Source organism: Bombus terrestris, chromosome 7 (genome assembly GCF_910591885.1).
Source record: "Bombus terrestris chromosome 7, iyBomTerr1.2, whole genome shotgun sequence".
In the NCBI taxonomy this organism is placed as follows: Eukaryota; Metazoa; Arthropoda; class Insecta; order Hymenoptera; family Apidae; genus Bombus; species Bombus terrestris.
Window position 1 is genome coordinate 25494480 of NC_063275.1, and position 21257 is coordinate 25515736.

Below are 21257 nucleotides of genomic sequence, written 5' to 3' on the forward strand. Positions count from 1 at the left end.
GTCCAAAAACCGTGGGCAGATAGGATGGGAGGCGCGCCGAAATCGGGCAGCGGTGGCACCGTTAAAAAGCCATTCAGGGAGGAAAAGACGTCGCCAACAGTCAAGCTCCCTCGCGCACCGAGTACATCCGCGGTAACACTGACGTTAAGCGAGGGAGCCAACATGTCGTATGCCGACGTCGTAACGATGGCCAGAAGAGCTATCCCCCTCGGCGAGATAGGCGTGGAGGCCGTCACGATGAAGAAGGCGGTGACGGGCGCCATCGTCATCAGAGTCCCGAGGGACAAGGACAGAGAAAAGGCGTCGATCCTTGCGACGCGCCTGGCAGACGTTCTGGACCCGACCAAGGTAAGGGTCGGAACTCCCACGATCAAAGCCGAGCTGAGGGTCACCAATGTGGACATCTCAATGGGCAAGGAGGAGCTGCGTCAAGCTCTGGCCTTGGCCGCGGGATGCAACAGCGAGGATGTTCGGATCGGCGAGATCGGCGTCTCCAGGGGCGGACTCGGATCGGCATGGGTCAGGTGTCCGGCGGCCGGTGCCCGCAAGCTAGCTCAGGCGGGCAGGGTGGCCTTGGGGTGGTCCATCGCGAGGGTCTCTGCCATACCGAAGAGACCCTTACAGTGCTTCAAGTGCCTGGAGTTGGGGCACGTACGGGCAACTTGCACGTCCGCCGAGGATAGAAGCCGTCTTTGCTACAGGTGCGGTGAAAGCGGGCACCGCGCCAGGGGATGTCCCGCCTTGGCGCCGAAATGTCCCTTATGCGAGCGACTGGGAGCTCCATCCGGACACAGGATGGGCGGAGTGGCATGTGCCCCCCCGAAAATCAAGAGAAGTAAGGGGCAGCTTACCCGTCGGTCTGCCGCCGCCGCCGACACCGTTATCACTACCATCGCCGGCGGCAACGAGAACTACGGCGGAAACGCTACCGGGGCGGAGTCACCATCAGCAGTGACGAGTGGCCGGGAGGAGGCCATGGAGCTGGCGGAGTAACTTTAACCGCCTGCTCCAATGTAACATAGGAAGAGCCAGACGGGCGCAGGACCTGCTTCTCCAGGCTATACGGGAGAATCGGGTCGCACTCGCTGTGGTGGCTGAACCATACCGCGTCCCCGACGCCCCCAACTGGATCGGCGATCTGAACGGATCTACAGCCATAACATGGACGCCGGCGTTGTGTTCGCCCGGCGCCCTGCTGGATCGCGGTAACGGCTTCGTCGCCGTCGAGTGGAACGGGATCGCGATAGTGGGCATTTACGTCTCGCCCAACAGCGGAGTGGCCTCGTTCGGGGACTTCCTGGACGAGGTCGGTGACTGCGTTCGTAGATGCATGCCTCGTCAGGTACTCGTCCTTGGGGACTTCAACGCGCGCTCGTCGCAATGGGGGGACACCAGGACGGACTCCCGCGGAGGGATGCTGACAGACTGGGCCGCGACGCTCGGACTGGTCCTGGTGAACAGGGGCACAACTAGCACCTGCGTGGCGTGGAGGGGATCGTCCATCGTCGACGTTACCTGGGCTACCGCCGGGCTCTACCGAAAGATCCACGGATGGAGAGTGGCCGACAGAATGGAGACCTTATCGGACCACCTCTATATAATGATGGAAATGGAGGGGGAGGCCGCCGCGCGCGACAGCGGTGCCCGACGACAACGAGAGGAGAACCGGTCCCGTCGACCACCACCACCCACACCTAGGTGGCGCTGGAAGGAGAGGGACAAGGACATGCTGCGGGCGGCGGTCACTGTCTCCGCCTGGAGCTGGGACGCACGGGGGGACAACACCACAACCCCCCCCCACCACCACCTCCACATTGGGTAGCGTCGACGAGGAGGCTGACGAACTCCACGGATACATGATCGCGGCATGCGACGCCTCTATGCCGCGCTCCGCCCCGGGAAACAGAGGCGACCGTTCCGTGTATTGGTGGACACCGGAAATAGCCGATATGCGGGCGGGTTGCATGCGGGCCCGGAGAAGATTCGTAAGGGCGCGTCGCCGCAGACGGACACACGACGAGGAGGAGATCTCTCGCCGCTATGAAGAATACAGAGAGACGAGACGCGCTCTCCAACGGGAGATCAAACTAGCCAAGGCCCGGTGTTGGGATCGATTGATCGAATTGGTCGATTCAGATCCGTGGGGGAGGCCCTATCGCATCGTTACGAAGAAACTGCGACCTTCGGCCCCCCCGCTGACCGAAAACATGGATCCGGCGTTACTGGACAACGTCATCGGGACTTTGTTCCCACGGCGGGACAACAACGAGACGTCCGCGCCAGCCCCTACCACCATCGACGGGACGGCGCCGACGGATTGGAACGAGGAACTTCGAGTGACTGAGGAAGAGTTGCTCGAAGCCGCGAAGAAGATGGCATCCCGCGACGTGGCGCCGGGTCCGGACGGGATCCCGGGCCGGGTCTGGACGGAGTCGATCGACACCTTGGCTCCCCGTTTGCGGCACCTGTTCTCCAGGTGCCTGAAGGAGGGCGCCTATCCTCGGGCGTGGCGCACGGCGAAACTCGTGCTGCTACGGAAGGAGGGTCGACCGCCGGACGCGCCATCGGCATACAGGCCGGTGTGTCTTCTCGACGAGGTGGGTAAACTCTTCGAGAGGATCATAGTCGCCCGCCTGGAGGCACACATGGAGAGACGGATTCCCGGATGGCACGATAGCCAATTTGGATTTCGCCGGGGCCGCTCGACCGTGGACGCGGTAAAGAGGCTGAGATCCATGGCGGAGGACATGGTCGCGCGAGAAGGGGTGGCGGTAGCCGTCTCCTTGGACATCTCCAACGCTTTCAATAGCATTCCTTGGAGCAGGATCGTGGAGGCGCTGCGACACTTCGAGTCCCCGCCATACCTCGTCAGGGTGATTCAGGCCTATCTGAACGATAGGTGGATCACCTACACAGGCAGAAACGGCGTGAAGGAGCGAAGACCGGTGGAGCGCGGCGTGCCGCAGGGCTCGGTACTCGGACCGATTCTGTGGATCACTGCCTATGACTCGGTCCTCCGAAGTCCCATGCCGCCGGGGGCTGGCATGATATGCTACGCGGATGACACGCTGGTGCTGGCCAGCGGACGATGGTGGAACGACGCCGCATGCCTGACTGAGACCGCCGTGGCATGCGCGGTGCACGCCATTCGAAGACTCGGCTTGAGCGTGTCGCCGGCGAAATCGGAAGCCCTGTGGTTCTACGACCAACGACGCAGAGGAACGCCGCCTGCGGATCTGTCGACTATAGTCATCGACGGAGAAGAGGTCCCTGTGGGACACCGGATGAAGTACTTGGGCTTGATCGTCGACAGTAAGTGGACGTTCGAGCCACACTTTGAGTACTTAGCCCCGAAAGTAACGGCCGCAGCCAACGCGCTGTGCGGCCTTTTACCTAACATCGGCGGGGCAGGATTGGGAGTCCGCAGGCTCTACGAAGGAGTGATCAGGTCACGAGTCCTTTACGGAGCGCCCGTATGGGCCGATGATCTGGCGGTGAGCCGGCGTAACCGGACTCTGGTGAGAAGGCTCCACAGGACGATCGCCATCCGGGCAGCGAGGGGATACAGGACGGTGTCCTACGCGACAGCGACCGTGCTGGCCGCGTCCCCCCCGTTCGAGCTACAGGCCCTTGCCCTTCGCCGGGTGTACGAACACCGGAGGGCCGCGACCTTGGACCGACGTGCCACGCCGACGGCACCAACCGTGGACGTTCGGGAGGAAACAAGACTAGAAGCATGGGAGCGGTGGCACTCGCAGCTGTTGGAAGAGGATGCGATGCGCCCTCATCGGGCCGTCCGCGCCGTCCTGCCCAACTGGGACAAGTGGAGAGACAAAGGCGGGGTCCCGCTCACATTCAGGACGACTCAGGTGCTCACCGGCCACGGGGTGTTCGGCGATTACCTGCTCAAGATCCGGCGAGAGGTGACGACCATCTGTCACCACTGTGGGGAGGAGGAGGACACGGCGCGGCACACGCTGGAGGCTTGCCCGGCGTGGGAGGTACCGCGACGTGTCTTACGACTCGAGATCGGCGAGAGATTGGCCCCCGAGACGCTCATCGAAGCTATGCTCAGGGGGCCCCAGGAGTACAGAGCCGTCCGCACCTTCTGCGAGCAAGTTATGCTCGTGAAGGAGCGGGCGGAGAGAGAAAGAGAGAAAGCCCAGCATACCAGCAGGGCGCGGCAACAAGGAGTCTCCGCGCGTCACGGACCGGCGGTACCGCCGCCGTGAACGCGCCCAAGGAGTCATCAAGGAAGTAACAAGACCCAAGGAAAGGGGCGCTAGGGGGCGTGGTCCCCCCTGGCGGCCCCGATCTTCTGTCTAACAAGGAAGTCTCCCGCCCAGCAGGGAGATAGACGGCGAGGAGCGCTTGGTAGTATTCGCAAGAGACCCTGAGCCCTCCTCGAACAGCCGTCTGGAAGACCACCGTGGAGTTTTAGTCGGTAAGAGTCCGACACTTCCCATGCTGCTCGCAGCTGGGAGTCCATGAGGATTTCTCCACGAAAAAAAAAAAAAAAAAAAAAAAGGTTGGGGTTAGGTTGGGGTTAGGTTGGGGTTAGGTTGGGGTTAGGTTGGGGTTAGGTTGGGGTTAGGTTGGGGTTAGGTTGGGGTTAGGTTGGGGAGCATGAGGCGGGCATGGGTTCTCGGGGCGTAGGACCACCCCCCGGGAAACCCCGATGGATCTGATGTTCCCCTATAGTCGGGTGGCGGCCGGTCGGTGCCTCTGGTACCCGTCAGGTCGCTGATCCGGTGCGAGGAACTTCGGAGAAGTTGGTGGGCCCATGCCTGTCAAGACCACTCACCTCACCTTCTCGTGGGGCTCCCTGACACCCTGCTCCGGACTCTCCGGGACAGGGTGCGAAAGAGTGAGTGGCACCAGGACAGATTCCCGATGACGACCCGGCGAGAAACAACTTCATTCACCATGGAAGGCACAACAGATAGGAGAAACACGTACAGTACAGGGGAGGGAGACCCCAGTACCGGCGTAGTCGGGGGTAGTCAAGTGGGCCCCACTACGTCGTCAACATACGACCACGGCCGCTCGGGGGTGGGCCGCCAGGCCCCCGAACGTGTTACCACGCCTGGCGAAGCGAGAAGTCTATTCTCGGAAGAATACATGGAGACATCGAGAACTCCGAGGACGAGAAGCGGGTGCCGGGCGGGCAGCGTTTTCCTTGCGCCGGCCCCGTCAGACGGAGCAACAACAATAACAACATCTGCTGCGGGAGGATCGCGGGAGCGAGCGAGGTCGGACGACGAAGAATCGGTAGCCTCGTTCGCGTCTCGCTCATCACTGGCATCAATCGCATCCAGGGGGAAGAAGAGGAGACTGGCGACAGCAGCCACCTTGGAAGTCTCCGAAGATCTGGAGATACAAGTGAGGACGAGTTCGGCCGCGGACGTCAGCGCGGAATTAACGAGACACGTGTCCGAGATCATGAAGGTGGCGACCACATCGTCCAACCTCAAGGGCACGTACGTCAAAGCGCTGAAGGAAGCGGCAAGCTATATCTCGGCCGCATGGAAGAGCGAGGCCCCGCGAAGGAGAGAACAAGCGGGCAGCAGCGGCAACAACGCGGCGATGAGGCTGGTGGAGGCGAGACTGTCCGCGTTGGAGGAGGAGAACGCCGCCCTTAGGAGAGAGCTGGCAAGGAGGTCTATGCCCGCGATCGAAGGCCTGCGGGGCGGCGCCGACACGGACCGCCCACGGGTCGAGGCTGCAACCCAAGAAGCGCGACTCGACGCCCTCGAGAGAAAGCTAGAAGAGTTGGGTCCCTCCATAACGAAGATGGTGGAGAGACAACTCGGGAGTCTATTGAAGCCGCAGCAGCAACAACAACAACAGCTGCAACAACAGCGGCAGCAGCAACAATGCACTCCCGAAACCCGACGGAGCGCGGAATACTCCGCTACTCGCCCCCCCGCCCGCGCAGATCCCCCGCCGCCCCCAAGGACTCGGGAGGACGGCGGGTGGAGCGTGGTGGTAGGGAGAAAAAGTAAGATGGGGCAGAGGAACATCGCCGAAAGGAAGCTGGACGCCGCTGGAGGAGAGGAGAAGTCCCGGCCACCAGCGACTGTCCAAAAACCGTGGGCAGATAGGATGGGAGGCGCGCCGAAATCGGGCAGCGGTGGCACCGTTAAAAAGCCATTCAGGAAGGAAAAGACGTCGCCAACAGTCAAGCTCCCTCGCGCACCGAGTACATCCGCGGTAACACTGACGCTAAGCGAGGGAGCCAACATGTCGTATGCCGACGTCGTAACGACGGCCAGAAGAGCTATCCCCCTCGGCGAGATAGGCGTGGAGGCCGTCACGATGAAGAAGGCGGTGACGGGCGCCATCGTCATCAGAGTCCCGAGGGACAAGGACAGAGAAAAGGCGTCGATCCTTGCGACGCGCCTGGCAGACGTTCTGGACCCGACCAAGGTAAGGGTCGGAACTCCCACGATCAAAGCCGAGCTGAGAGTCACCAATGTGGACATCTCAATGGGCAAGGAGGAGCTGCGTCAGGCTCTGGCCTTGGCCGCGGGATGCAGCAGCGAGGATGTTCGGATCGGCGAGATCGGCGTCTCCAGGGGCGGACTCGGATCGGCATGGGTCAGGTGTCCGGCGGCCGGTGCCCGCAAGCTAGCTCAGGCGGGCAGGGTGGTCTTGGGGTGGTCCATCGCGAGGGTCTCTGCCATACCGAAGAGACCCCTACAGTGCTTCAAGTGCCTGGAGTTGGGGCACGTACGGGCAACTTGCACGTCCGCCGAGGATAGAAGCCGTCTTTGCTACAGGTGCGGTGAAAGCGGGCACCGCGCCAGGGGATGTCCCGCTCTGGCGCCGAAATGTCCCTTATGCGAGCGGCTGGGAGCTCCATCCGGACACAGGATGGGCGGAGTGGCATGTGCCCCCCCGAAAATCAAGAGAAGTAAGGAGCAGCTTACCCGTCGGTCTGCCGCCGCCGCCGACACCGTTATCACTACCATCGCCGGCGGCAACGAGAACTACGGCGGAAACGCTACCGGGGCGGAGTCACCATCAGCAGTGACGAGTGGCCGGGAGGAGGCCATGGAGCTGGCGGAGTAACTTCAACCGCCTGCTCCAATGTAACATAGGAAGAGCCAGACGGGCGCAGGACCTGCTTCTCCAGGCTATACGGGAGAATCGGGTCGCACTCGCTGTGGTGGCTGAACCATACCGCGTCCCCGACGCCCCCAACTGGATCGGGGACCTGAACGGATCAACAGCCATAACATGGACGCCGGCGTTGTGTTCGCCCGGCGCCCTGCTGGATCGCGGTAACGGCTTCGTCGCCGTCGAGTGGAACGGGATCGCGATAGTGGGCATTTACGTCTCGCCCAACAGCGGAGTGGCCTCGTTCGGGGACTTCCTGGACGAGGTCGGTGACTGCGTTCGTAGATGCCTGCCTCGTCAGGTACTCGTCCTTGGGGACTTCAACGCGCGCTCGTCGCAATGGGGGGATACCAGGACGGACTCCCGCGGCAGAATTCTGACAGACTGGGCCGCGACGCTCGGGCTGATTCTGGTGAACAGGGGCACAACTAGCACCTGCGTGGCGTGGAGGGGATCGTCCATCGTCGACGTTACCTGGGCTACCGCCGGGCTCTACCGAAAGATCCACGGATGGAGAGTGGCCGACAGAATGGAGACCTTATCGGACCACCTCTATATAATGATGGAAATGGAGGGGGAGGCCGCCGCCTGCGACAGCGGTGCCCGACGACGACGAGAGGAGAACCGGTCCCGTCGACCACCACCATCCACACCTAGGTGGCGCTTGAAGGAGAGGGACAAGGACATGCTGCGGGCGGCGGTCACTGTCTCCGCCTGGAGCTGGGACGCACGGGGGGACAACACCACAACCCCCCCCACCACCACCTCCACATTGGGTAGCGTCGACGAGGAGGCTGACGAACTCCACGGATACATGATCGCGGCATGCGACGCCTCTATGCCGCGCTCCGCCCCGGGAAACAGAGGCGACCGTTCCGTGTATTGGTGGACACCGGAAATAGCCGATATGCGGGCGGGTTGCATGCGGGCCCGGAGAAGATTCGTAAGGGCGCGTCGCCGCAAACGGACACACGACGAGGAGGAGATCTCTCGCCGCTATGAAGAATACAGAGAGACGAGACGCGCTCTCCAACGGGAGATCAAACTAGCCAAGGCCCGGTGTTGGGATCGATTGATCGAATTGGTCGATTCAGATCCGTGGGGGAGGCCCTATCGCATCGTTACGAAGAAACTGCGACCTTCGGCCCCCCCGCTGACCGAAAACATGGATCCGGCGTTACTGGACAACGTCATCGGGACTTTGTTCCCACGGCGGGACAACAACGAGACGTCCGCGCCAGCCCCTACCACCATCGACGGGACGGCGCCGACGGATTGGAACGAGGAACTTCGAGTGACTGAGGAAGAGTTGCTCGAAGCCGCGAAGAAGATGACATCCCGCGACGTGGCGCCGGGTCCGGACGGGATCCCGGGCCGAGTCTGGACGGAGTCGATCGACACCTTGGCTCCCCGTTTGCGGCACCTGTTCTCCAGGTGCCTGAGGGAGGGCGCCTATCCTCGGGCGTGGCGCACGGCGAAACTCGTGTTGCTACGGAAGGAGGGTCGACCGCCGGACGCGCCATCGGCGTACAGGCCGGTGTGTCTTCTCGACGAGGTGGGTAAACTCTTCGAGAGGATCATAGTCGCCCGCCTGGAGGCACACATGGAGAGACGGATTCCCGGATGGCACGATAGCCAATTTGGATTTCGCCGGGGCCGCTCGACCGTGGACGCGGTAAAGAGGCTGAGGTCCATGGCGGAGGACATGGTCGCGCGAGAAGGGGTGGCGGTAGCCGTCTCCTTGGACATCTCCAACGCTTTCAATAGCATTCCTTGGAGCAGGATCGTGGAGGCGCTGCGACACTTCGAGTCCCCGCCATACCTCGTCAGGGTGATTCAGGCCTATCTGAACGATAGGTGGATCACCTACACAGGCAGAAACGGCGTGAAGGAGCGAAGACCGGTGGAGCGCGGCGTGCCGCAGGGCTCGGTACTCGGACCGATTCTGTGGATCACTGCCTATGACTCGGTCCTCCGAAGTCCCATGCCGCCGGGGGCTGGCATGATATGCTACGCGGATGACACGCTGGTGCTGGCCAGCGGACGATGGTGGAACGACGCCGCATGCCTGACTGAGACCGCCGTGGCATGCGCGGTGCACGCCATTCGAAGACTCGGCTTGAGCGTGTCGCCGGCGAAATCGGAAGCCCTGTGGTTCTACGACCAACGACGCAGAGGAACGCCGCCTGCGGAGCTGTCGACTATAGTCATCGACGGAGAAGAGGTCCCTGTGGGACACCGGATGAAGTACTTGGGCTTGATCGTCGACAGTAAGTGGACGTTCGAGCCACACTTTGAGTACTTAGCCCCGAAAGTAACGGCCGCAGCCAACGCGCTGTGCGGCCTTTTACCTAACATCGGCGGGGCAGGATTGGGAGTCCGCAGGCTCTACGAAGGAGTGATCAGGTCACGAGTCCTTTACGGAGCGCCCGTATGGGCCGATGATCTGGCGGTGAGCCGGCGTAACCGGACTCTGGTGAGAAGGCTCCACAGGACGATCGCCATCCGGGCAGCGAGGGGATACAGGACGGTGTCCTACGCGACAGCGACCGTGCTGGCCGCGTCCCCCCCGTTCGAGCTACAGGCCCTTGCCCTTCGCCGGGTGTACGAACACCGGAGGGCCGCGACCTTGGACCGACGTGCCACGCCGACGGCACCAATCGTGGACGTTCGGGAGGAAACAAGACTAGAAGCATGGGAGCGGTGGCACTCGCAGCTGTTGGAAGAGGATGCGATGCGCCCTCATCGGGCCGTCCGCGCCGTCCTGCCCAACTGGGACAAGTGGAGAGACAAAGGCGGGGTCCCGCTCACATTCAGGACGACTCAGGTGCTCACCGGCCACGGGGTGTTCGGCGATTACCTGCTCAAGATCCGGCGAGAGGTGACGACCATCTGTCACCACTGTGGGGAGGAGGAGGACACGGCGCGGCACACGCTGGAGGCTTGCCCGGCGTGGGAGGTACCGCGACGTGTCTTACGACTCGAGATCGGCGAGAGATTGGCCCCCGAGACGCTCATCGAAGCTATGCTCAGGGGGCCCCAGGAGTACAGAGCCGTCCGCACCTTCTGCGAGCAAGTTATGCTCGTGAAGGAGCGGGCGGAGAGAGAAAGAGAGAAAGCCCAGCATACCAGCAGGGCGCGGCAACAAGGAGTCTCCGCGCGTCACGGACCGGCGGTACCGCCGCCGTGAACGCGCCCAAGGAGTCACCAAGGAAGTAACAAGACCCAAGGAAAGGGGCGCTAGGGGGCGTGGTCCCCCCCGGCGGCCCCGATCTTCTGTCTAACAAGGAAGTCTCCCGCCCAGCAGGGAGATAGACGGCGAGGAGCGCTTGGTAGTATTCGCAAGAGACCCTGAGCCCTCCTCGAACAGCCGTCTGGAAGACCACCGTGGAGTTTTAGTCGGTAAGAGTCCGACACTTCCCATGCTGCTCGCAGCTGGGAGTCCATGAGGATTTCTCCACGAAAAAAAAAAAAAAAAAAAAAAAAAAAAAAAAAAAGGTTAGGTTGGGGTTAGGTTGGGGTTAGGTTAGGGTTAGGTTGGGGTTAGGTTGGGGTTAGGTTGGGGTTAGGTTGGGGTTAGGTTGGGGTTAGGTTGGGGTTAGGTTGGGGTTAGGTTGGGGTTAGGTTGGGGTTAGGTTGGGGTTAGGTTGGGGTTAGGTTGGGGTTAGGTTGGGGTTAGGTTGGGGAGCATGAGGCGGGCATGGGTTCTCGGGGCGTAGGACCACCCCCCGGGAAACCCCGATGGATCTGATGTTCCCCTATAGTCGGGTGGCGGCCGGTCGGTGCCTCTGGTACCCGTCAGGTCGCTGATCCGGTGCGAGGAACTTCGGAGAAGTTGGTGGGCCCATGCCTGTCAAGACCACTCACCTCACCTTCTCGTGGGGCTCCCTGTCACCCTGCTCCGGACTCTCCGGGACAGGGTGCGAAAGAGTGAGTGGCACCAGGACAGATTCCCGATGACGACCCGGCGAGAAACAACTTCATTCACCATGGAAGGCACAACAGATAGGAGAAACACGTACAGTACAGGGGAGGGAGACCCCAGTACCGGCGTAGTCGGGGGTAGTCAAGTGGGCCCCACTACGTCGTCAACATACGACCACGGCCGCTCGGGGGTGGGCCGCCAGGCCCCCGAACGAGTTACCACGCCTGGCGAAGCGAGAAGTCTACTCTCGGAAGAATACACGGAGACACCGAGAACTCCGAGGACGAGAAGCGGGTGCCGGGCGGGCAGCGTTTTCCTTGCGCCGGCCCCGTCAGACGGAGCAACAACAATAACAACATCTGCTGCGGGAGGATCGCGGGAGCGAGCGAGGTCGGACGACGAAGAATCGGTAGCCTCGTTCGCGTCTCGCTCATCACTGGCATCAATCGCATCCAGGGGGAAGAAGAGGAGACTGGCGACAACAGCCACCTTGGAAGTCTCCGAAGACCTGGAGATACAAGTGAGGACGAGTTCGGCCGCGGACGTCAGCGCGGAATTAACGAGACACGTGTCCGAGATCATGAAGGTGGCGACCACATCGTCCAACCTCAAGGGCACGTACGTCAAAGCGCTGAAGGAAGCGGCAAGCTATATCTCGGCCGCATGGAAGAGCGAGGCCCCGCGAAGGAGAGAACAAGCGGGCAGCAGCGGCAACAACGCGGCGATGAGGCTGGTGGAGGCGAGACTGTCCGCGTTGGAGGAGGAGAACGCCGCCCTTAGGAGAGAGCTGGCAAGGAGGTCTATGCCCGCGATCGAAGGCCTGCGTGGCGGCGGTGCCGACGCGGACCGCCCACGGGTCGAGGCTGCAACCCAAGAAGCGCGACTCGACGCCCTCGAGAGAAAGCTAGAAGAGTTGGGTCCCTCCATAACGAAGATGGTGGAGAGACAACTCGGGAGTCTATTGAGGCCGCAGCAGCAACAACAACAACAGCTGCAACAACAGCGGCAGCAGCAACAAAGCACTCCCGAAACCCGACGGAGCGCGGAATACTCCGCTACTCGCCCCCCCGCCCGCACAGATCCCCCGCCGCCCCCAAGGACTCGGGAGGACGGCGGGTGGAGCGTGGTGGTAGGGAGAAAAAGTAAGATGGGGCAGAAGAACATCGCCGAAAGGAAGCTGGACGCCGCTGGAGGAGAGGAGAAGTCCCGGCCACCAGCGACTGTCCAAAAACCGTGGGCAGATAGGATGGGAGGCGCGCCGAAATCGGGCAGCGGTGGCACCGTTAAAAAGCCATTCAGGGAGGAAAAGACGTCGCCAACAGTCAAGCTCCCTCGCGCACCGAGTACATCCGCGGTAACACTGACGTTAAGCGAGGGAGCCAACATGTCGTATGCCGACGTCGTAACGATGGCCAGAAGAGCTATCCCCCTCGGCGAGATAGGCGTGGAGGCCGTCACGATGAAGAAGGCGGTGACGGGCGCCATCGTCATCAGAGTCCCGAGGGACAAGGACAGAGAAAAGGCGTCGATCCTTGCGACGCGCCTGGCAGACGTTCTGGACCCGACCAAGGTAAGGGTCGGAACTCCCACGATCAAAGCCGAGCTGAGAGTCACCAATGTGGACATCTCAATGGGCAAGGAGGAGCTGCGTCAAGCTCTGGCCTTGGCCGCGGGATGCAACAGCGAGGATGTTCGGATCGGCGAGATCGGCGTCTCCAGGGGCGGACTCGGATCGGCATGGGTCAGGTGTCCGGCGGCCGGTGCCCGCAAGCTAGCTCAGGCGGGCAGGGTGGCCTTGGGGTGGTCCATCGCGAGGGTCTCTGCCATACCGAAGAGACCCTTACAGTGCTTCAAGTGCCTGGAGTTGGGGCACGTACGGGCAACTTGCACGTCCGCCGAGGATAGAAGCCGTCTTTGCTACAGGTGCGGTGAAAGCGGGCACCGCGCCAGGGGATGTCCCGCCTTGGCGCCGAAATGTCCCTTATGCGAGCGGCTGGGAGCTCCATCCGGACACAGGATGGGCGGAGTGGCATGTGCCCCCCCGAAAATCAAGAGAAGTAAGGGGCAGCTTACCCGTCGGTCTGCCGCCGCCGCCGACACCGTTATCACTACCATCGCCGGCGGCAACGAGAACTACGGCGGAAACGCTACCGGGGCGGAGTCACCATCAGCAGTGACGAGTGGCCGGGAGGAGGCCATGGAGCTGGCGGAGTAACTTCAACCGCCTGCTCCAATGTAACATAGGAAGAGCCAGACGGGCGCAGGACCTGCTTCTCCAGGCTATACGGGAGAATCGGGTCGCACTCGCTGTGGTGGCTGAACCATACCGCGTCCCCGACGCCCCCAACTGGATCGGGGATCTGAACGGATCTACAGCCATAACATGGACGCCGGCGTTGTGCTCGCCCGGCGCCCTGCTGGATCGCGGTAACGGCTTCGTCGCCGTCGAGTGGAACGGGATCGCGATAGTGGGCATTTACGTCTCGCCCAACAGCGGAGTGGCCTCGTTCGGGGACTTCCTGGACGAGGTCGGTGACTGCGTTCGTAGATGCATGCCTCGTCAGGTACTCGTCCTTGGGGACTTCAACGCGCGCTCGTCGCATTGGGGGGACACCAGGACGGACTCCCGCGGAAGGATGCTGACAGACTGGGCCGCGACGCTCGGACTGGTCCTGGTGAACAGGGGCACAACTAGCACCTGCGTGGCGTGGAGGGGATCGTCCATCGTCGACGTTACCTGGGCTACCGCCGGGCTCTACCGAAAGATCCGCGGATGGAGAGTGGCCGACAGAATGGAGACCTTATCGGACCACCTCTATATAATGATGGAAATGGAGGGGGAGGCCGCCGCGCGCGACAGCGGTGCCCGACGACAACGAGAGGTGAACCGGTCCCGTCGACCACCACCACCCACACCTAGGTGGCGCTTGAAGGAGAGGGACAAGGACATGCTGCGGGCGGCGGTCACTGTCTCCGCCTGGAGCTGGGACGCACGGGGGGACAACACCACAACCCCCCCCACCACCACCTCCACATTGGGTGGCGTCGACGAGGAGGCTGACGAACTCCACGGATACATGATCGCGGCATGCGACGCCTCTATGCCGCGCTCCGCCCCGGGAAACAGAGGCGACCGTTCCGTGTATTGGTGGACACCGGAAATAGCCAATATGCGGGCGGGTTGCATGCGGGCCCGGAGAAGATTCGTAAGGGCGCGTCGCCGCAGACGGACACACGACGAGGAGGAGATCTCTCGCCGCTATGAAGAATACAGAGAGACGAGACGCGCTCTCCAACGGGAGATCAAACTAGCCAAGGCCCGGTGTTGGGATCGATTGATCGAATTGGTCGATTCAGATCCGTGGGGGAGGCCCTATCGCATCGTTACGAAGAAACTGCGACCTTCGGCCCCCCCGCTGACCGAAAACATGGATCCGGCGTTACTGGACAACGTCATCGGGACTTTGTTCCCACGGCGGGACAACAACGAGACGTCCGCGCCAGCCCCTACCACCATCGACGGGACGGCGCCGACGGATTGGAACGAGGAACTTCGAGTGACTGAGGAAGAGTTGCTCGAAGCCGCGAAGAAGATGGCATCCCGCGACGTGGCGCCGGGTCCGGACGGGATCCCGGGCCGGGTCTGGACGGAGTCGATCGACACCTTGGCTCCCCGTTTGCGGCACCTGTTCTCCAGGTGCCTGAAGGAGGGCGCCTATCCTCGGGCGTGGCGCACGGCGAAACTCGTGCTGCTACGGAAGGAGGGTCGACCGCCGGACGCGCCATCGGCATACAGGCCGGTGTGTCTTCTCGACGAGGTGGGTAAACTCTTCGAGAGGATCATAGTCGCCCGCCTGGAGGCACACATGGAGAGACGGATTCCCGGATGGCACGATAGCCAATTTGGATTTCGCCGGGGCCGCTCGACCGTGGACGCGGTAAAGAGGCTGAGATCCATGGCGGAGGACATGGTCGCGCGAGAAGGGGTGGCGGTAGCCGTCTCCTTGGACATCTCCAACGCTTTCAATAGCATTCCTTGGAGCAGGATCGTGGAGGCGCTGCGACACTTCGAGTCCCCGCCATACCTCGTTAGGGTGATTCAGGCCTATCTGAACGATAGGTGGATCACCTACACAGGCAGAAACGGCGTGAAGGAGCGAAGACCGGTGGAGCGCGGCGTGCCGCAGGGCTCGGTACTCGGACCGATTCTGTGGATCACTGCCTATGACTCGGTCCTCCGAAGTCCCATGCCGCCGGGGGCTGGCATGATATGCTACGCGGATGACACGCTGGTGCTGGCCAGCGGACGATGGTGGAACGACGCCGCATGCCTGACTGAGACCGCCGTGGCATGCGCGGTGCACGCCATTCGAAGACTCGGCTTGAGCGTGTCGCCGGCGAAATCGGAAGCCCTGTGGTTCTACGACCAACGACGCAGAGGAACGCCGCCTGCGGATCTGTCGACTATAGTCATCGACGGAGAAGAGGTCCCTGTGGGACACCGGATGAAGTACTTGGGCTTGATCGTCGACAGTAAGTGGACGTTCGAGCCACACTTTGAGTACTTAGCCCCGAAAGTAACGGCCGCAGCCAACGCGCTGTGCGGCCTTTTACCTAACATCGGCGGGGCAGGATTGGGAGTCCGCAGGCTCTACGAAGGAGTGATCAGGTCACGAGTCCTTTACGGAGCGCCCGTATGGGCCGATGATCTGGCGGTGAGCCGGCGTAACCGGACTCTGGTGAGAAGGCTCCACAGGACGATCGCCATCCGGGCAGCGAGGGGATACAGGACGGTGTCCTACGCGACAGCGACCGTGCTGGCCGCGTCCCCCCCGTTCGAGCTACAGGCCCTTGCCCTTCGCCGGGTGTACGAACACCGGAGGGCCGCGACCTTGGACCGACGTGCCACGCCGACGGCACCAACCGTGGACGTTCGGGAGGAAACAAGACTAGAAGCATGGGAGCGGTGGCACTCGCAGCTGTTGGAAGAGGATGCGATGCGCCCTCATCGGGCCGTCCGCGCCGTCCTGCCCAACTGGGACAAGTGGAGAGACAAAGGCGGGGTCCCGCTCACATTCAGGACGACTCAGGTGCTCACCGGCCACGGGGTGTTCGGCGATTACCTGCTCAAGATCCGGCGAGAGGTGACGACCATCTGTCACCACTGTGGGGAGGAGGAGGACACGGCGCGGCACACGCTGGAGGCTTGCCCGGCGTGGGAGGTGCCGCGACGTGTCTTACGACTCGAGATCGGCGAGAGATTGGCCCCCGAGACGCTCATCGAAGCTATGCTCAGGGGGCCCCAGGAGTACAGAGCCGTCCGCACCTTCTGCGAGCAAGTTATGCTCGTGAAGGAGCGGGCGGAGAGAGAAAGAGAGAAAGCCCAGCATACCAGCAGGGCGCGGCAACAAGGAGTCTCCGCGCGTCACGGACCGGCGGTACCGCCGCCGTGAACGCGCCCAAGGAGTCATCAAGGAAGTAACAAGACCCAAGGAAAGGGGCGCTAGGGGGCGTGGTCCCCCCTGGCGGCCCCGATCTTCTGTCTAACAAGGAAGTCTCCCGCCCAGCAGGGAGATAGACGGCGAGGAGCGCTTGGTAGTATTCGCAAGAGACCCTGAGCCCTCCTCGAACAGCCGTCTGGAAGACCACCGTGGAGTTTTAGTCGGTAAGAGTCCGACACTTCCCATGCTGCTCGCAGCTGGGAGTCCATGAGGATTTCTCCACGAAAAAAAAAAAAAAAAAAAAAAAAGGTTGGGGTTAGGTTGGGGTTAGGTTGGGGTTAGGTTGGGGTTAGGTTAGGTTGGGGTTAGGTTGGGGTTAGGTTGGGGTTAGGTTGGGGTTAGGTTGGGGTTAGGTTAGGTTGGGGTTAGGTTGGGGTTAGGTTGGGGTTAGGTTGGGGTTAGGTTGGGGTTAGGTTAGGGGAGCATGAGGCGGGCATGGGTTCTCGGGGCGTAGGACCACCCCCCGGGAAACCCCGATGGATCTGATGTTCCCCTATAGTCGGGTGGCGGCCGGTCGGTGCCTCTGGTACCCGTCAGGTCGCTGATCCGGTGCGAGGAACTTCGGAGAAGTTGGTGGGCCCATGCCTGTCAAGACCACTCACCTCACCTTCTCGTGGGGCTCCCTGACACCCTGCTCCGGACTCTCCGGGACAGGGTGCGAAAGAGTGAGTGGCACCAGGACAGATTCCCGATGACGACCCGGCGAGAAACAACTTCATTCACCATGGAAGGCACAACAGATAGGAGAAACACGTACAGTACAGGGGAGGGAGACCCCAGTACCGGCGTAGTCGGGGGTAGTCAAGTGGGCCCCACTACGTCGTCAACATACGACCACGGCCGCTCGGGGGTGGGCCGCCAGGCCCCCGAACGTGTTACCACGCCTGGCGAAGCGAGAAGTCTATTCTCGGAAGAATACATGGAGACATCGAGAACTCCGAGGACGAGAAGCGGGTGCCGGGCGGGCAGCGTTTTCCTTGCGCCGGCCCCGTCAGACGGAGCAACAACAATAACAACATCTGCTGCGGGAGGATCGCGGGAGCGAGCGAGGTCGGACGACGAAGAATCGGTAGCCTCGTTCGCGTCTCGCTCATCACTGGCATCAATCGCATCCAGGGGGAAGAAGAGGAGACTGGCGACAGCAGCCACCTTGGAAGTCTCCGAAGATCTGGAGATACAAGTGAGGACGAGTTCGGCCGCGGACGTCAGCGCGGAATTAACGAGACACGTGTCCGAGATCATGAAGGTGGCGACCACATCGTCCAACCTCAAGGGCACGTACGTCAAAGCGCTGAAGGAAGCGGCAAGCTATATCTCGGACGCATGGAAGAGCGAGGCCCCGCGAAGGAGAGAACAAGCGGGCAGCAGCGGCAACAACGCGGCGATGAGGCTGGTGGAGGCGAGACTGTCCGCGTTGGAGGAGGAGAACGCCGCCCTTAGGAGAGAGCTGGCAAGGAGGTCTATGCCCGCGATCGAAGGCCTGCGGGGCGGCGGTGCCGACACGGACCGCCCACGGGTCGAGGCTGCAACCCAAGAAGCGCGACTCGACGCCCTCGAGAGAAAGCTAGAAGAGTTTTGTCCCTCCATAACGAAGATGGTGGAGAGACAACTCGGGAGTCTATTGAAGCCGCAGCAGCAACAACAACAACAGCTGCAACAACAGCGGCAGCAGCAACAAAGCACTCCCGAAACCCGACGGAGCGCGGAATACTCCGCTACTCGCCCCCCCGCCCGCACAGATCCCCCGCCGCCCCCAAGGACTCGGGAGGACGGCGGGTGGAGCGTGGTGGTAGGGAGAAAAAGTAAGATGGGGCAGAAGAACATCGCCGAAAGGAAGCTGGACGCCGCTGGAGGAGAGGAGAAGTCCCGGCCACCAGCGACTGTCCAAAAACCGTGGGCAGATAGGATGGGAGGCGCGCCGAAATCGGGCAGCGGTGGCACCGTTAAAAAGCCATTCAGGGAGGAAAAGACGTCGCCAACAGTCAAGCTCCCTCGCGCACCGAGTACATCCGCGGTAACACTGACGCTAAGCGAGGGAGCCAACATGTCGTACGCCGACGTCGTAACGATGGCCAGAAGAGCTATCCCCCTCGGCGAGATAGGCGTGCAGGCCGTCACGATGAAGAAGGCGGTGACGGGCGCCATCGTCATCAGAGTCCCGAGGGACAAGGACAGAGAAAAGGCGTCGATCCTTGCGACGCGCCTGGCAGACGTTCTGGACCCGACCAAGGTAAGGGTCGGAACCCCCACGATCAAAGCCGAGCTGAGAGTCACCAATGTGGACATCTCAATGGGCAAGGAGGAGCTGCGTCAAGCTCTGGCCTTGGCCGCGGGATGCAACAGCGAGGATGTTCGGATCGGCGAGATCGGCGTCTCCAGGGGCGGACTCGGATCGGCATGGGTCAGGTGTCCGGCGGCCGGTGCCCGCAAGCTAGCTCAGGCGGGCAGGGTGGTCTTGGGGTGGTCCATCGCGAGGGTCTCTGCCATACCGAAGAGACCCTTACAGTGCTTCAAATGCCTGGAGTTGGGGCACGTACGGGCAACTTGCACGTCCGCTGAGGATAGAAGCCGTCTTTGCTACAGGTGCGGTGAAAGCGGGCACCGCGCCAGGGGATGTCCCGCCTTGGCGCCGAAATGTCCCTTATGCGAGCGGCTGGGAGCTCCATCCGGACACAGGATGGGCGGAGTGGCATGTGCCCCCCCGAAAATCAAGAGAAGTAAGGAGCAGCTTACCCGTCGGTCTGCCGCCGCCGCCGACAACGTTATCACTACCATCGCCGGCGGCAACGAGAACTACGGCGGAAACGCTACCGGGGCGGAGTCACCATCAGCAGTGACGAGTGGCCGGGAGGAGGCCATGGAGCTGGCGGAGTAACTTCAACCGCCTGCTCCAATGTAACATAGGAAGAGCCAGACGGGCGCAGGACCTGCTTCTCCAGGCTATACGGGAGAATCGGGTCGCACTCGCTGTGGTGGCTGAACCATATCGCGTCCCCGACGCCCCCAACTGGATCGGGGACCTGAACGGATCTACAGCCATAACATGGACGCCGGCGTTGTGTTCGCCCGGCGCCCTGCTGGATCGCGGTAACGGCTTCGTCGCCGTCGAGTGGAACGGGATCGCGATAGTGGGCATTTACGTCTCGCCCAACAGCGGAGTGGCCTCGTTCGGGGACTTCCTGGACGAGGTCGGTGACTGCGTTCGTGGATGCATGCCTCGTCAGGTACTCGTCCTTGGGGACTTCAACGCGCGCTCGTCGCAATGGGGGGACACCAGGACGGACTCCCGCGGAAGGATGCTGACAGACTGGGCCGCGACGCTCGGACTGGTCCTGGTGAACAGGGGCACAACTAGCACCTGCGTGGCGTGGAGGGGATCGTCCATCGTCGACGTTACCTGGGCTACCGCCGGGCTCTACCGAAAGATCCACGGATGGAGAGTGGCCGACAGAATGGAGACCTTATCGGACCACCTCTATATAATGATGGAAATGGAGGGGGAGGCCGCCGCGCGCGACAGCAGTGCCCGACGACAACGAGAGGAGAACCGGTCCCGTCGACCACCACCACCCACACCTAGGTGGCGCTTGAAGGAGAGGGACAAGGACATGCTGCGGGCGGCGGTCACTGTCTCCGCCTGGAGCTGGGACGCACGGGGGGACAACACCACAACTCCCCCCGCCACCACCTCCACATTGGGTGGCGTCGACGAGGAGGCTGACGAACTCCACGGATACATGATCGCGGCATGCGACGCCTCTATGCCGCGCTCCGCCCCGGGAAACAGAGGCGACCGCTCCGTGTATTGGTGGACACCGGAAATAGCCGATATGCGGGCGGGTTGCATGCGGGCCCGGAGAAGATTCGTAAGGGCGCGTCGCCGCAGACGGACACACGACGAGGAGGAGATCTCTCGCCGCTATGAAGAATACAGAGAAACGAGACGCGCTCTCCAACGGGAGATCAAACTAGCCAAGGCCCGGTGTTGGGATCGATTGATCGAATTGGTCGATTCAGATCCGTGGGGGAGGCCCTATCGCATCGTTACGAAGAAACTGCGACCTTCGGCCCCCCCGCTGACCGAAAACATGGATCCGGCGTTACTGGACAACGTCATCGGGACTTTGTTCCCACGGCGGGACAACAACGAGACGTCCGCGCCAGCCCCCACCACCATCGACGGGACGGCGCCGACGGATTGGAACGAGGAACTTCGAGTGACTGAGGAAGAGTTGCTCGAAGCCGCGAAGAAGATGGCATCCCGCGACGTGGCGCCGGGTCCGGACGGGATCCCGGGCCGAGTCTGGACGGAGTCGATCGACATCTTGGCTCCCCGTTTGCGGCACCTGTTCTCCAGGTGCCTGAAGGAGGGCGCCTATCCTCGGGCGTGGCGCACGGCGAAACTCGTGTTGCTACGGAAGGAGGGTCGACCGCCGGACGCGCCATCGGCATACAGGCCGGTGTGTCTTCTCGACGAGGTGGGTAAACTCTTCGAGAGGATCATAGTCGCCCGCCTGGAGGCACACATGGAGAGACGGATTCCCGGATGGCACGATAGCCAATTTGGATTTCGCCGGGGCCGCTCGACCGTGGACGCGGTAAAGAGGCTGAGATCCATGGCGGAGGACATGGTCGTGCGAGAAGGGGTGGCGGTAGCCGTCTCCTTGGACATCTCCAACGCTTTCAATACCATTCCTTGGAGCAGGATC